Source organism: Erithacus rubecula (assembly GCF_903797595.1).
Source record: "Erithacus rubecula genome assembly, chromosome: 2".
Taxonomy (NCBI): Eukaryota; Metazoa; Chordata; class Aves; order Passeriformes; family Muscicapidae; genus Erithacus; species Erithacus rubecula.
The window spans coordinates 43,364,342-43,380,261 of NC_136685.1; the positions used below are offsets into that span (position 1 = coordinate 43,364,342).

The window sequence follows — 15,920 nt, forward strand, 5'->3', positions numbered from 1 at the left end:
GGAGAGGTTATTTCTTCAGAGACAGATAAGTAATGACCTTGGACAGCAAGTTTGTTACTTCATTTTTGCCAAAGAAGATGGGGACAACAAGTTCCACTTGTTCTGTGCAACCCTTGTTACTGAAGAAAACAAGTGGTGGCTGATGTATTGCTGTCTCCTCCAGACTGAACAAGCCATGTGATCTCAGCTCCTCATATGGCTTCCCCTCCAGACCCTTCACTATCCTCATGGCCCTCTTCTGGATGCTCTCTAATACCATTATATCCTTATTGTATTGTGGTGCCCAAAACTGCACACAGGACTCGTGCTGAGACTGCAGCAGCACAAAGTAAAGCAGGACAATCTTCTCCCTTGCCTGCCTGGCCCAGGGAGCAGTTGCTCTCTGGGCTTCCTTAGCAATGGCTTAAATTCAGATGGAACTTTCCACCTGCAGTCTCCTCTATTGTTTCTTTCAGTGGTAATTTACTTCAATTACATCCCTATTCCCTGTTCACACAAACTCTGCCAACAGAAAGCAATCCTGTCCTACATCCTGGAAGGCCCATATATTTTTTTCTCACACAACAGATGTCATCACATCAAAGAGCAGTGATGATTATCAGCAAGCCTCTCAAGGCACACACAAAGGCAAACAAACACATGCAGCTGTTCAATAAGTCTTGTTGAGGAGCCTTGGTATTCTTACAAAAATTCACACAAAGGCAGGACCAATGACTTTCCACGCAAGACTTCTCCCAAGTGCATGACGGTCAGATTTCAAACAACTAGTCACAGGTGATAAAAAGAAGGAATGCATGGAAACTCTTTTCAAGTTTTTATGGGTAGAGGTGAAACAGAAATATGGAAGTCCAAGACCCCAGCCGGTGTAAGATGTAGGTGATGGACAGATAACAGTAGGTTTTTGCAGGAGTTTTACAGAGTCAGTGTGAAGGGATTTCTAACGTTACTACAAAAGAAATTCAGGATAGAAGGGAAAAGGGCTCAAGGACACTTTAAATATATGCAACTAGAAAAATCAATCCTACAGGACAAAAAGGAGGAAATAATGCTGAGTGCAGCTCTGAAAGACAGTGGTGTAGCCGAGAGGAGCACCTTTACCTCCACTGGAGCCTTAGACTACCCTAATTTGTGAACATTTGCAGGTGTGTACACAATGGCACAGTAAAGACAGGGAAAGAAGATGGCTGCAAAACTGTACGTCTCTTAACACCCTGTTCCTTTTCTTTTATCCTACATGTAACCTAGGACTCCCTGTCTCCTTTCAAGAACTCCTTAAAGAAAAACTTTTTGTCTGTAGTCATGCACACAAGCCCTATTTCCACCTTTATTTGTCATACAGTGCTAGCTTTTCTTCTCTGTTAAACTGGCTTCTTATTCACCATTATGGCTGAGGCAAATATGAGTTTGAGGTAAAGATCAGGCACTTCAGTCTGTATGAAGTAATTTCCTATAAAAAGTCTTAAGACACTTTTTCCTACTTAAAAACTTACAATCTCATTGGAAAGCATAAAAAATAAAACATCATGCTAGAGCAGTTACCACAGTGGAAACACAGTCAATGATTACGATGTCTGGGAACTGTCACAACATAATAACAATAAATTAATATATAGGGAAAAAGACTAAAACCCATTGTTTATTAAATTATAATATGAATTAGTAAGCAATCCATGAAAGAAAAAGAGCCTACATACGTGATCATTTTCAATGTGAAATCCCTCTCTACAAATATCTTATTATTTATTATTGTCATCTTTAAATACATTGATCTTATTTACTCAAGTGCTGTAGTTATCTGAAACTGAAAGCTTATCTTACCATCAGGAGAGGCAATTCTTTTCCTACAGTTGACATCTCAAAGAGTTCTCTTCTGCTTAAAAATGTAGTTCTATTATTTTTTTGCCCCTGCATTAATATCTCAGTGATTCCATGGGAAATACACTTGGTCCATAAACAAAGCTTTATTTAAAACCAGTTTTCTACAGTTGTACAGCTGAGCTTACAAATTCATCCAAGTCCAAAAGTCTAAAGTGCACCTCTACAGACTGTCAGTGAAAGAAGGCATCTGAACACAAGCCAGATTCAGAGCAGAAACCATATAACTGTGACACTGTTTTCACCATTTCAGAGCTAATAAACTCTGCTTCTTAACATGAGAAACAGGTCTAATACTTCCTGGAAGACATTCAACCATAATGAAGGTCAAGTTATATCCCAGATGCATACCTGTAATTTCACTCTGTTCACGTCATTAACAACCATACAAAACTAGAAATGGTATCAGATTTCAAGCAGCTAAAATGGCTTTGCTGATGCTGCTCAATCCTGGACGATTCATTTGTACTCTGTTGGAGAGTTCACTGACCTAACAGGATTGAAAAGCAGTGAGCATTCATGCAGATATGCTCAGGAGATAGCTGTACTGTGAGAGGAGACAAGACCTGTTGAGAAAGCAGTCTTTCCATGGCCTTAGCTACATGCAGTATTTGTGGGTAAACTGCTACTGATTATTTTAAATGGGTTTGGTTAAACTGCCACAAGCTATGTCCATACCTTTTTAAACACTGTTTATAAATGGCTTAAACAAGAAAGAGATAAAACCAAATTAAAAATAAGCTTTTATTATCCAGTGTACATTTATTTACATCAAGACTCATAACAGCTTACACTTTACTGATGGTTATGCATGGAACAGCATTTGCAAAACAGACTACTGACAAAACTATGCAAACATTGTTCTGGCAGTACTGTCAAGTCAGCTTGGGAACAGCTACTGCTGTGGTTTCCTTGTGAAAGTGTAAGCACTTTATGATCTGATAAGTGACACTGTAGGAGTATATTGTAATAAAGACAGAATTTCAGTTCCAACTCTTCATCCTCTGAAATTCACTAGTGGAACAAAAGCCCCATAATACATAGGTGCAAGTAATTCTGGGTTTAAATATGAATACTACAGATCTGAAGCTTAAGTAGTTGCACTTGATGCTGTTTATCAATAGTAGCTGAGCCAGGCAAGATTTCAAACTCTGTCCCTTTTCAGCTTCAGAAAAGAAGTTTATGAAAAGCTTAGCTTCCAAAATAGCAAATTTAAATACGCATAATCCAAATATCTGCATGTTGTTTACTTGTAGGTCAAAATTATTCAAAATCCAGTTCTCTGTAACTGGACTCCAAAGATTCTGCTTGATTACTGATGTCAGTTTATTGTTGAAATGCTAATTCCAAACAATGAGTATAAATGCATTTCTTTTCTGTCCTTTCCCAAGGATTACTCATTCAGCCATTACCTGGACATCCACAAAGTCTATATATTGAAAAAATAGCCCCCTTTATTTCTCAAATATGGTAATATACCTTCTAAACCAGAATTTTTACCTGAACTGTAGAAATATGGTTTCAGAGATATGTATAATCAAAGCATGAATGGGAAATGGATCTCTCTGCTTCAGGTATCTTCAGGTACAATGAGGAAGTTATAGAACTGACAAATAGTAAACTTCAAAACCAAGGAATCCTGCTTATTTTATAGTCTGTGTGATAAGAGCTCAAACCAGCAAATTTTGGTATAATCTGTAATTAATCTTTGGATATACCTCCTATGATAAATACTTATCTAATAAGAATACTTTAATGCAAATACTTTTTCAAAACACCAGATGGAGACAATTTAAATCAACCACTGGAGATATTGGTCATGTTACTGCAAAAACATGCATCATTGCTCAATGAGTCTAGCTCAAAAGTTGAATTAGATCTGCAGTAGTCTCTGAAGGAGCCAAGAAACCATGTTTAATGTGCTGCTCTTCCCCCTTCAAACAAATGGGAGAGCTAAAGGAAGTTTTATTTGACAAGCTTAGAAAGTTTGTTTACCTGAGAGTCTAGAGAACTAGAACAGCTACACTGCAATTTTCAGCAAGTTGAGCTATGGCCATAAATTACAGTGGATATAGCCCAGCAGGCATGACTCATTCCTTTTGCAACTGTGCTTTAACATCTAAAAGGCCCTGTTCATCAGCCTGTTTCCAGGAATATCATCTTTTTTGCACACCTGCCTAATGATCACAAGTAGAATTCCAGGCTTTTGTTTTTGTTCAGGTTCTGCCTCCCAAGACCTGATGTGCCCAGCTGTGTCAAAGGCGTGAGTACCAGTGCCCCCAGTTTGTGTCAGCCTTGTTGACAAGCACTTTCCTCCAGACTCTTTGTTCCTCTGGTCCAGCGTTAGGCCACAGGACTAACTAGAGAATAATACTCACCTAGGCAAGCAAAAGCAGAAAATTACAATGAATATTGGCTAAAAAAGGATTTAATTCTGAATGAGAAGGACATTTACAGAAAATGAGTGAGGAAGGAACCACCGGTAGCTTCACTCATCTTCCATTAAGAAAAGATACATTATTTTTTACTTAATAAATACAAATACATTGCAAAGATTAGAGACAAAATATAGAGTGATATCTCAAGAAGTTAAATATATTTACAGTTTATTGATAGGTTAAATTAACATGATGCAATAATTCCTTTATAATGGAACTTTTATATTCACTTTGAACATTCCTCTTTTAATTTTCAACTTAATTACAGAAAAGTTGTCAAAATCTATTACCCAGAAAAGCTGATTTTCAAAACCTGAAATTTCAAGACTTGCCTTCTTAAATGTGCCTGCATAAACAAAAAAATCTAAACAATTATCTTGAAAAATTTCTATAATTAATCTGATTGTAAAATTGCTTTAGTAAACAATTCAAAGCTATTTGATAAATTTAGGGACCACTACACTATTTAAATGCTAGTCCTAAATTGACAAGACTTTCTTCCATAAAAGTGTCTAAAAAGCTTGCATTTCAGAAATCTGTTTTTTAAGTTTTTGTGTTAGCCATAATGAAATTTATGAGCATGTGTAAACACAACATGTATTTTAAATAAAAGGATTTTCCTGACAAGGAAACTGGACCCAGCTAGAAAAGCCATGGCTGACTTCCTGCTCTTTCATTGGACCTAAATAATAAGTCAAGGCAAATAAAGAAAGTGTGGACATTTCTGCTTCTCCAGGAAAACATTAGTACAACCCATCTAACATCCAATTAAAGAGTTCAACTATGAAGGTAAAGGCAATCTGGTACTATCTTAGAAATCCTTGTCAGGACATTCTGTCCATATTCCACTTAGAAACAACATTATCCTTGCTTGCTTATTGTATTTTGTCTATATTGTTAATACTTAAAAATAACTTGAATTATTTGGTACAGCTTCTACTTCACTAGCAATTAAGACTTAATAGGATGTTGTAACACAGGCAGACAAAGTCATATGGCTATATCATGGAACATAGACTTTCATGGCCCTGAAATTAAAAAAAAATGTTAAAACGTCAGAATTTCAGCATCTATTAAAACCAAAAATTTTGAAATTCTGGGATGAGGTAATAGTGAATGGAAAATAACAAAAAGGCAATATAACTTGTACAAAACCATTTGAATTTCCTTTTTTAACCCTCAAAGCTCAACATCAACACAGAAGACAGAAAGTCAGTCTAGAGAGAAGCAGCTTAGGCAATTAAAAAAATAACTTACATTTCACCTTAAATATATACAGAATTAAATGAAATAGCTAGTGTTGTTTTCAAGATTTTATGGAGGATGGGCAAAGTACCAAAAACTAGAGAAACAAGAAACAATACTTCCATTTAAAGAAGGAAACAAAAAAGGAACCAGTTCAGCCAGCTGAATTTCAATTCCTAAAAAAAAAAAAAAAAAAAAAAAAAAAAAAAGGAGGGGGGAAACGGCAAAGCAGTTTGTAAGTACCTAGACAATAATATGCAATGGGGTAAAAGGCAAAATTCAGTTTGACATGCATGTTGAGGACAGATCCTGAAACCTTTCTAGCTTGCTTTCCCTAACAAACAATAGGTTTGAACAAGGGAAGGCACATGCTGCTGGTAGTTTAAAAACAGTCAGATAAACTTTTCATACACAGCCTGGATATAGCAATTGTTTCTTTCCTGGGGCATCTCAACTGACCTAACAGCTCTCTTCAGCACCTTCTCTACCTTCCCTATTCTGTGGTTCTGTGAAAACACATTTTAATTTAGCCATCCCACACATAAGGACAAAGAAAATAATCAACATGCATACTTGAGAAAGTAATTGGAAAGCACTGTCTCCAGAAAGAACATTGGGAACTGCAGCTTGGGCTCCACTGTGTATTTGTTACTGTGGTTCAGCTGCCTAGAAGGCTAATTTGAGCTAAAATGTATAAAAGTAGAAATATCAGGTAGAACAACTCACCCCTTTTCCTGCATACACTATAGCAATCTGGTTATGTTTATGTATTGTTGTTGACTTTCAAAGTGTCAGAATTTACTTGAAAATACTGGAAGGATTTTTAAGGCTCCTGTTGATTTAGTAAAGAAAAAGAACCTCAGTACACACCCAAAAACCTCACTATAGGCAAAATAATGAAAGCTGAGAGATGACTTGATATTTTTGCATATGCACATATATTTTTATATATACACATCTTTAAGACTCATTAAAATGTCTAAGAAGAAAAAAGATTGGGGAAAAAAATTCCAATTTTTTTTTGATTCATAAGTTAAGGCACAGAAAACTGCAATGAATAGAAACTGACATTACACAAATGTGTCTTACAGAGGTTTCACTTCCTAGCAGCAAGAAAATTACTCTTGAAAGCTCTTACTACAGGAAAAGGACATCATTGCTTCAATTTTTAAGTAAATTTAGATACCTTTCAGAAACTTAACTTATATTCAGCTTCTGGGAGAGAAACAAAACTCTCTGACCTACATACACAAGACTGAATCAGATTAATACAATTCTCTAACCTGGCTTAGAACACTTTCGGCTTCTAAGAGATGCTTCCTAGTCTGTGCAACAGAAGGGACTGAATACAAAAGTGACCTGATGCAGACAGGCAAGAAGAATATTCTTACAGGTACCTCAAGCAACAGCCATATAAAAATAACACCTTAAATTCCACAAAGTAAGAAAGCTTTAATACTTGGCAAGTGGAAAACTCAAAGAGCCCTAGGAAAAGGAAAGATGCAAGGAGAAAAACCAACATATCAGAAGGAAGATGACTGCTATCCATCAGGGAAGAAATGGTGAGTTGCCTCTTGAAAAGGTTCTGAAGGCTTGAAATATGTGCAAGAGAAATAAAACTGCTCCCACAGTCTGGGCTGCCTGACATGTTTCAAGTCAATAATATCTCAGGGTTTCTGCTGTCCCTCCATAGGCTCAGACTTGCCTGACAAAACAGTTCCAAAGTCAGGGACATTACAAAAAACAAGTGTTTTATTGTTATTGCTGTACTGATTAATCCATGTCTGAACCTACCCTGTACATCACATACAGTCCTTGTTTACATTTTATTACTGTACAAGTTGTTCCAAAGAAATTTTTCCCTTCCTTACAGTAACAACCAGGAAAAAAAAATTCCAGTAATAGATTATGTTTCCATGTGTGGTAATTGTCATAACAATTTAACCTCCAGTCTATCCTAACAACCATTGCTAGAACAAATTCTCCCTTTGGCCAGCAATGCATCAAGTCTCACTCCAAAATACTGTCAAGGCTGCTAATGGATGCTCAGCAGAAGACTTCAGCAATGCAATTAATTCATGCTACCTGTCTGCTAAAGAAAATTTAATATTGCCAGCTCAGGCAGGATCTTTTCTGTGACAGCAAAATAGTATATTTGATATGCTTATAATTTACAACTCCCAGGCTTAAGGTCTCAATATTTCCATCACAATGTTGTCCCAAATAAATAGTAGTAATGAAATTTTGTATGCCAGAGTAAATTATAAAGTGGTTGGAAAACAGAACCTAAGTTAAATATAATTAGCTTTTTTCTTAAATTAAGACATTAATGTAGAAAGGATTCTTAAAAGTTTAATAATGAGGAAGATTTATTATGTACCAACATGTATAGGATTCCAGACAAGCCAAACCAAGATAGTTACTCAGAACAGGAGAACCTTAAGACATTTTTGCTGTTTTGAAAGACATGTCAGAATAAGTTAAAAGAAATACAGAATACACTCATACTCTATATCCTCAGATCAGTATATTAGATAAATAAATACATTAAACATCTCCTAGGACTTTCAGATCATAACGAATCAATGAATGGCTGACTGAATAGTATGTCCAGGCACCCATGAAATAGAGGGTGATATGGAAAGGTGCCCTTTAAAAAACAGTTCCAGGGCAGCTCAGTCCTGAAGTCGTATTTCAGCCTGAATGTAATTTTGAGCTCCTGGGACAGAAAGATAAAACCTTGTTCTACATGATATGGGAACAACAGAATATGTAAGAATTGAGAAGAAATATACATGTATCAGAGATATGCAGGGAAAAAGTAATTATACTATAGCACTCATTACAGACCTGAATAATGAAGAGCAGGAAAACATCATCAGCAAAGCACACAAGGAAAGGGCAGGCTGACTATGTTAAAGCTCTTCTGGAGCTGAGCCATCTAACAAACACGGGAAACATTCTGAGAGATAAAATGCTCCACAAAGTGTACTGAGACAATGTGTTTGTTTAGGAGATGGGGAATTTTTTTCAGCATTGTAAGGTAGGCCTGGTCCTCTTTGCAATGTTGGGTACTTTATAGCTACTTAAACATCTGGCCAGTTAATATTATGATCTTCTAAAATTTCTAAGATTATCAAAACATTTAAAAATATTATTTTAAATGTTCATAACAGTGGAATTTAGCTTCATATATCTTATAAACAGTACTTCTTATGCAGAAGAACAATATAGTATCACTAAAGCAAAACTCTATATGACAGTACAGCCCATACATTAAAAGAAAAGTATTCTCTATTTTGGAGAACTGCATTTAATGTATTTAACATTACTTCATATTTATTGAACTCCAATTAAATGTTGCAAACATTTTTAAGTCAGAAATTAAATCTGAAATTATTTCTTATTTATTACCCAAGGGACACATTAGCAACAGTACCTCCCTACTGAGCTATGCTGTACATTTATTAAAGGAAAGCATCTGTCAAGTTGAACAAGCAAACCAGGAGTTTTCTGTTTTGGTCAATACCTAATTTCCACATGAAAACTAAGAACATGAGCACCCACGTAGGAAAAACAACTTTAAATTTGGCAAAACACACAGAGTATAGGTTTATTTTTTTACCAATACCAACAGTGTGTAATTGTTTCTTAGTCAAACTACCTTAACCACCAGTAGAAAAATTCCTGGGAGATAAATACTCAGTCCTCCAGAATCAGATTTGAATTTTCTACTTAATATCAAATTAATGTTATGATACTGTTGTTCTGGGAAGCAAACTAGCATTTTCTACATTTTTTCCCCTTCATGCCCTGAATCCATGGGTGCTGCACTGTGGGTCACAGGAGTTCAGTTATTGCATCAAAAGTATAAATAATATAGGTATTAATTCTCTATTGGACTGTTTATATTTAAAAGACCTTGTAAGTAGCTAGATTCACTTCCATTTTGCTCGCTTTTAGCTGGCAGCTAAAAGTGTTGCAGAACTCTCTGTACTTTAGATAAGATTTAATAAACAACCAAGCCCAAATATGAGAAAATTAATCTCCTTTGTGTTTTTAATCCTGACTCTGAGTGAAGACACAAGAAAATGAAGACAAGCCACTAATTAAGTGGTGCAGATACCACCTTTACCTACCAGCAGCTGTGTATGCACACAAACCAATACCCATACATGCACACATGTACAAACACTCCCTACTAAAATGCCACATTTTCTTCTGTCAGGTCTCACCTTCTCAGAGGTGTGCACATGCTGTTCCAAAATACAATCCAAACAAATGAATGCTTTTACCTTCATTTCTAGATTGAGATTCTTCATTGTGAGGAACAATTAGCACCAGCTGATGGAGCTATTACTTTGGTTGAGCTTTGAAATCGGTACAAAGTTCACAGTAAATTTGAAGTCACTGCAGACTTTTTTTTTTTTTTTTTTTTTTTTTTTTTCGAGCCAACACAAGAGAGAGATATTCCTACTTCCTTCAGGAAACATGCAAGTAAATTCCAGAATTCATTAAATGTTTGGGCTCTGCCTATTCCCTGGGCTGCATGATGAAAGAGTCTGGACAAATCTGCATAATTGAAGCTAAACATTTCCAGCATTCAAAAATAAAATTTTGACCTTTATCATCCAAAAGAAATTCAACTTTTTAAAAAAAATTCACCTTTTCCTTTAAGATTTAAAAGAAGAAACTTACACACAAGGGGATTTTGAATTTTTTCCTCTTAAATTTATCTTTATTATTTGTAAACTCCTGCATCCTCTCAGCACAAAGAATTAATCAGTTCTTCTCTGAGCTTTTCCATTTTCCTAGCCAAACATCTGCACTTGCCTTTCCCCATCTGCTGTTCTTGTTGAGTTAGTTTACCACCTCAATCACAGCAACTTCCTTTTCAGTTTCACTAAACAATAGATTGGTGCTCTCCTGAATGAGGTTGCCTTTTGTCTTTCCTAACATTCCATCTTTCCCCTTCACAAGCCTGAGGTGATAAGAAGAAACACCACTAGCAAAAGCTTATCTCCTTCACTCTAAAAGAGAAATTTGTTTTATTCTCAGTAACTATCCATGCTAGTTTTTAATATCAAGATATTAAAAATAGTAAGACAAATGCAAAGACAAGACAAGAGCAAGGGCCTCACATATATATATATATGAATGTATGTATGTACACGTATAAACACTTGTTTTAAAGCAGACTAGGAAGAAGTCCATTTAAAAGCAACATAAACACATTCCTAAAACCCACTGTAACTAGTGTTAAACATTTACTTGGTTTTGCCTGGGTGCAGTATTACCCAATAAGCTATTTCCATTATATTTAATAAAGTGTGATGAGATGCTACAGTAGCCAGAGTAGACAATTCATGACACATTTTAGTCACACATGTATTGCCCAGGTTATACAAACTTGTAAACATGAGAATTTTAAATAAAAAATAAAACAAATCTGTAACACATGAACCCTACAGGCTGAAAAGCCTAAGGGCAGTAAACAAAACCTACAGCCTATTTCTGTAAGTCTCACTGTTTTGGGAGTTGCTAGGAGCCAAGAATGGATCAGCAGATCAAACGGAGGAACAGAACTTCCCTAGCTGCAGACTCATCAGCTTTGAAACTAAACCACCCCACCATTTTATCATCTTGATCTACCTTAAAATAAAAGACCTAAAAGAATTTTCTTAAACTACAGTAAAAAAAAAAAAAAAAAAACAAAAAAAAACTAAACAACTAAAAAACATAATTCCTGCTTTCCTTGCAACTAATATACATGAGCAAACTCTGAAGTGTATTTCTTGGGAACTTTTTGTTATTTTTGGAATGGTCTGTGAGCTGTTGGAACTGTAAATCTCATGCCAACAGTTAATTCCATACTGACTTGACTCACACAATGATGTTAAACCACTTTATACAGACTTTCAGTTATGCTTTGTGTAGGATTGTCTTTCACCACTAGCAGAACATTGCTGCCTTACAGCAGTATGTAAAGTGTCATGAAAATTAATTAATAGGAATTCATATTGCTCTCTAACCCTTCTTCCAGGAAGAGGAATACTATGTGTAATATTTTCTTCTAACTTTTGATTTATTTTTTATATTAGAAACAGCAAGCTCAATGTGTTCTTTTTATACTTATGGGGAAAAAGAACAGTTGGGAATGTTCTTGAACATACTTGTTTCCCCATGGGCTTTTAATTCATAATCTAGAAACATTCACCTGCAAAATAAATAGCATTATGCTTCCAAAGTCCCCACAACGTTTTAAATCACAGTCTTGGGGTTTGAGTCCTTTGCCTTCTAAGGACTCATTTTACAATGCTAAGCCTTGTGCTTCTTTTAAGTATTGGAAACAACTACTGATCTGACCAAATCCAGGACTACTCTACACATTGAAAAGAAAAAAATTGCTAAGTTTAGTTGTTAAAATCAGAGATGTGGCACTGTTTAGGTCACTGTGAGATGACAGCCTTTCTGAATAAACAGCAAACACACCAACACTAAATTATCCTATCAGTATCTCTAGATATCTATCACCCACTATTTCTAAATAGTTAAAACTAACTTCTTAATTTACTGATTTGTCCAAGAATTGTAAAATGTTATTTGAATAACACAGTCACTTCTGCAGATAAATACTGGTTCTGACTTTGAGTTTGAGAGGGGAACAGAAGCCAAATCTCCTAGAAATTCCTTAAAATATAATTTTGACATTTTTTACTTCACCCTTCCTCCTTTCATTTATAATCCTCTGCACACGAGGAGGACTCAAGACATGGGGGGAAACGGTTCTCCTGAACAGTCACAGCTATCCCAGCCACTCCAGGGTTTGCTTTTTGTTACTCACTTCTCATTTCATGGCATTTCTGCCACTCAGAGAGAGACAGAGTTGGGCACGGCATTTTAACACCCTCCCAAAAACCTCTCCCAGTTTCTGTGCAGTTGTCTGAAATAATATAAGCTACTGAGAGATATACTAGTGTACAGAAACAAAGTTTCAAAGGTTAGCTGTGCCTTATTTAAGAAAAATAATAAAAAAGAAGTAATCTAATTTTGCTTGCAAGCTACTACCCAACAAAGATATTGAAAACCATTTATTCTTTCATATAAAGGTGAAAACAGCGAAATACTGTTCCCGTTCTCTAACAGGAATTAGAATTTTCTGATATGAACACACAGCTCTGTTGTAATTTCATTATTTTCTGAAAACACATGAAGCACAGCCTGTAAACTGAGAATTTGCTTCCCCTTACATGCATATCTTGCAGTCATCAGTCTGAAATGTCATCTGCTATCCAATCACACTTTTTGAAGCTCTCTGCTACCAGCTTCCCATTTTACTAACTTAGTATCAGCAAATATTTTAAGGAGGTTAAGAGACTGTACATTAAGATAACAAAACAAGAACTCCCAGAATTGCCTCACTAGCTCTTTTACACCTATGGAGAAAGAGAAGATATGCATCTTTTTTCCACAAAAGTGACTAAATAGCAGCAACATTTATGTAAAGGGGAGGGCACAGTTCAACATTTTCATATGCAATACAGAAGACTATAATAATAGAATAATGAAACTGCCTTTCAAATTTAGATCTGAAAGCATAGGTTCATCCTTCAGTCTCACTGTCTCAGGATATGCAAACATAATGCTGGTAAGCCAAAGAAACTCTAAATTGTATCAGCCTTAAGGCACAGATATAAAAGGTTATTTCCAAGACTTCCTACAGCTCAGAAAAGGGAAGCAGCCAGAGAAGCCATTTCTTAAAGCAAGTCTTCAGAAATCTCTATAGCACTGAACAAGATTTCCCTCCTTCACACAGCCCCCTAATTACCTTAATTTGAACATATTCCAATTAACAGCTAGAAAGTAAGCATTAAAGGAATGAGCCTGCTAGTTCTCCCATTCCTACCCAACCGGATGACATTTTTCAAAGAAAGAGTTACTTTTGCTTGTTATCTAGCTGATAGCTAACAAAAAAAAAATCAAGAATCAACAATACCATTACCATCCCACTCCTCCATTTGCAGCTGTTGATTTCCATATTTTTTTAAGCTTCTGAAGAAGGCTTTTCCCAGTCACTTTTCTGGATTATGATTTTAAAAAAACAATTAAAGAGACTTGTGTATCAGGGAATTTAAAGTATCTTTTGCTGGTAATTCCTCCATAAGTGCACATGTTATTTCCTCCTCACTTTCCCCAAAGAGCAAGGAATTTTAATAGGATAATGTGAAAGCTTATAAAACTATCACTGAGGGTGCAAAGATTTAATAGGGAATGTTTAATATTAGTTAAGCAACATCAATAAGGTATCACAGCTAATCTTTTAAAAATCTCAACAGTTAATTCTGTATAGATCAGGAAAATAAATGCTTTTTCAAAAGCTGATTGGCAATTTAAATATTACTAATTACTGCCTTTATCCATATTTAAATATAACTGAAGCAAAACAAATTATTCAGGGAGGAGGAAAAAACCTGAACCTGGGTTTTAAGAGCTTCCTGGTAGTCAGCTTCTCTTGCCTTTATTCTTCCCTCTCATTCATTTCCATTCCCATTCTCCTCTGTATCTTTGCCTCTTCTCCTAAAGGCAGCAACTCCTACAGTCAATATTCCTGTGTTTGGTGCTTATCCAAATCCTTGTTACTTGATAACAACCACAAGTTCCTGCTTCACAAACTAGCCTTTCACAGCCTTCTGCTTCTGTATGCATCCCATCTGAATCACAACAAAAGTCATATGTGTTTTCCATATAATTTTCTACCCCTTTTTTTTGAGAGAGAGAAGAAGTAGGTTAATGAGTTCTGATGTATTCAGTTATGGCAGATACTTACTCAGCTGGAACACTCACTGCAGATGATCAAATCTCTCATTCAGTTGTGGTCTGGAGTTATTTTACATAGAGCATCAAAATAGTTTAAGTCCTTAACATAAAAAAAAATTCCAAGAAAATTCCAGATCTATTTAAATCTATTAACATAATTAAAAAAGAAGCCATAGCTCACTAAAACATGATCAGAAAAAGCAACTTGATATTTACAAAAAAAAAAGAAAGACAGTTCTGCAAGTGTAAACATTTTACTGAGCAGACAAAAAAACATATTTAAAAGAATAACTGCCTTTAATATAAGCTGAAGTCAATGCATTATAAAATGTGAAAACAACTTTCAGCTCCAGTTAAGGTGCAAGAAAGTTCTCAAATATCACATGTAGTCACCCAGAAAAATGCAAACAACAGATTTAGACAATTCACACAGGCATAATTTTCTCAGGAGAAAATGAGGAAAACACAAAAAACCACCACCAAATAAAACCCAAAAAACTTTAATTCTTTCCACTCATCTAAAGTAATACATCTGTTCCAAAGAGGTTAACTGTGTTTGTTCTACTTTATTTGGATATTAAATGCAAGATAAAAGATCTCTAGGCGAAATGTAAAAGATTGTATCTTGGTTTTGGGAAATAAACAGATTCCAGAGGTGTGTTCCCGCCCAGCCAATCCCGAGGCTGTCGCGCAGCTCTGCCACCTCTCAGAGCCCAATCACAGCCACCAAGGGAAACTCGTTTTGCTGTTTGTCTCGGCGGCGCTGATGATGAATGGCTGCTTCAGGGGAAGAGATCAAGCTGTGTGGTAAATCTTCCTAGTTGTTCCATCTGCTTTTCTATTTTAAACAGCTGCAGTGATCAGCCTGGCACCCTACATTAATACATGTGAATTTCGCAAGAGAAAACATTTCTATAACTGAAAACATGACCTAGGGAGGACAAACCTTTCTCAAACTGAACACTGCAACTTCTGCAAACGGCTGCAAAAATTTACTATTATTTTGTATCTGCCTTTCATAGAAGATATGGCATAACCATAGCTCAATTTTACAGTTTTTACAAGGTCTACTTTGCAGCCATAGCTGGTTTCAAAGACAGTGTTCTCCACATTTTGTTCTCCTGCCTAGCCTCACTTTGCAATACAATTTGTAAGATGGCAGAATAAATATGCAAACAGAATATATTTATTAGAAATGCAACTCAAATATACAAAAGCCTAACCTGTAAGCCTTACCCTTACTTATCCTGTAAATGTGATGAGGTTTCACTAATGTAAGGTATGCCAATCCAGCCTGGCTCCAAAGGTCACCATTTTAAAGGAAAGCTTGCAATAAAGCCCATTACTGACTTTAAGCTACAGACTGGTAAACACACTGAGACAAGCCATGGTTTGGAGTGTTTTTTTCCTTTGGTTATAAACACCATTCTTGACTGGTCAGATTCAGTGTGGCCAAATGCTGCTTTCACTTATACTTTCACGGTGTTGTTCTTCGCCTCCTGACACACTGTGCAGCACGGCTGTGTTCTGTTAAACAGCTTCCTC

General features: G+C 35.9%; 1 protein-coding gene and 1 long non-coding RNA gene across 4 annotated transcripts in view; both read right to left on the reverse strand.

Moving 5' to 3' along the window:
* Nucleotides 1-15,920, reverse strand: part of SESN1 (sestrin 1) — a 75,138-nt gene that overhangs the window by 34,359 nt on the left and 24,859 nt on the right. The gene's annotated exons all lie outside the window — the stretch shown is intronic.
* On the reverse strand, nucleotides 10,268-14,590 carry LOC306798610. Its single transcript, XR_013773411.1, has 2 exons — nucleotides 14,386-14,590; nucleotides 10,268-10,588 (listed from the first exon to the last, which is right to left on the reverse strand). It is a non-coding gene; the product is annotated as an uncharacterized lncRNA (long non-coding RNA).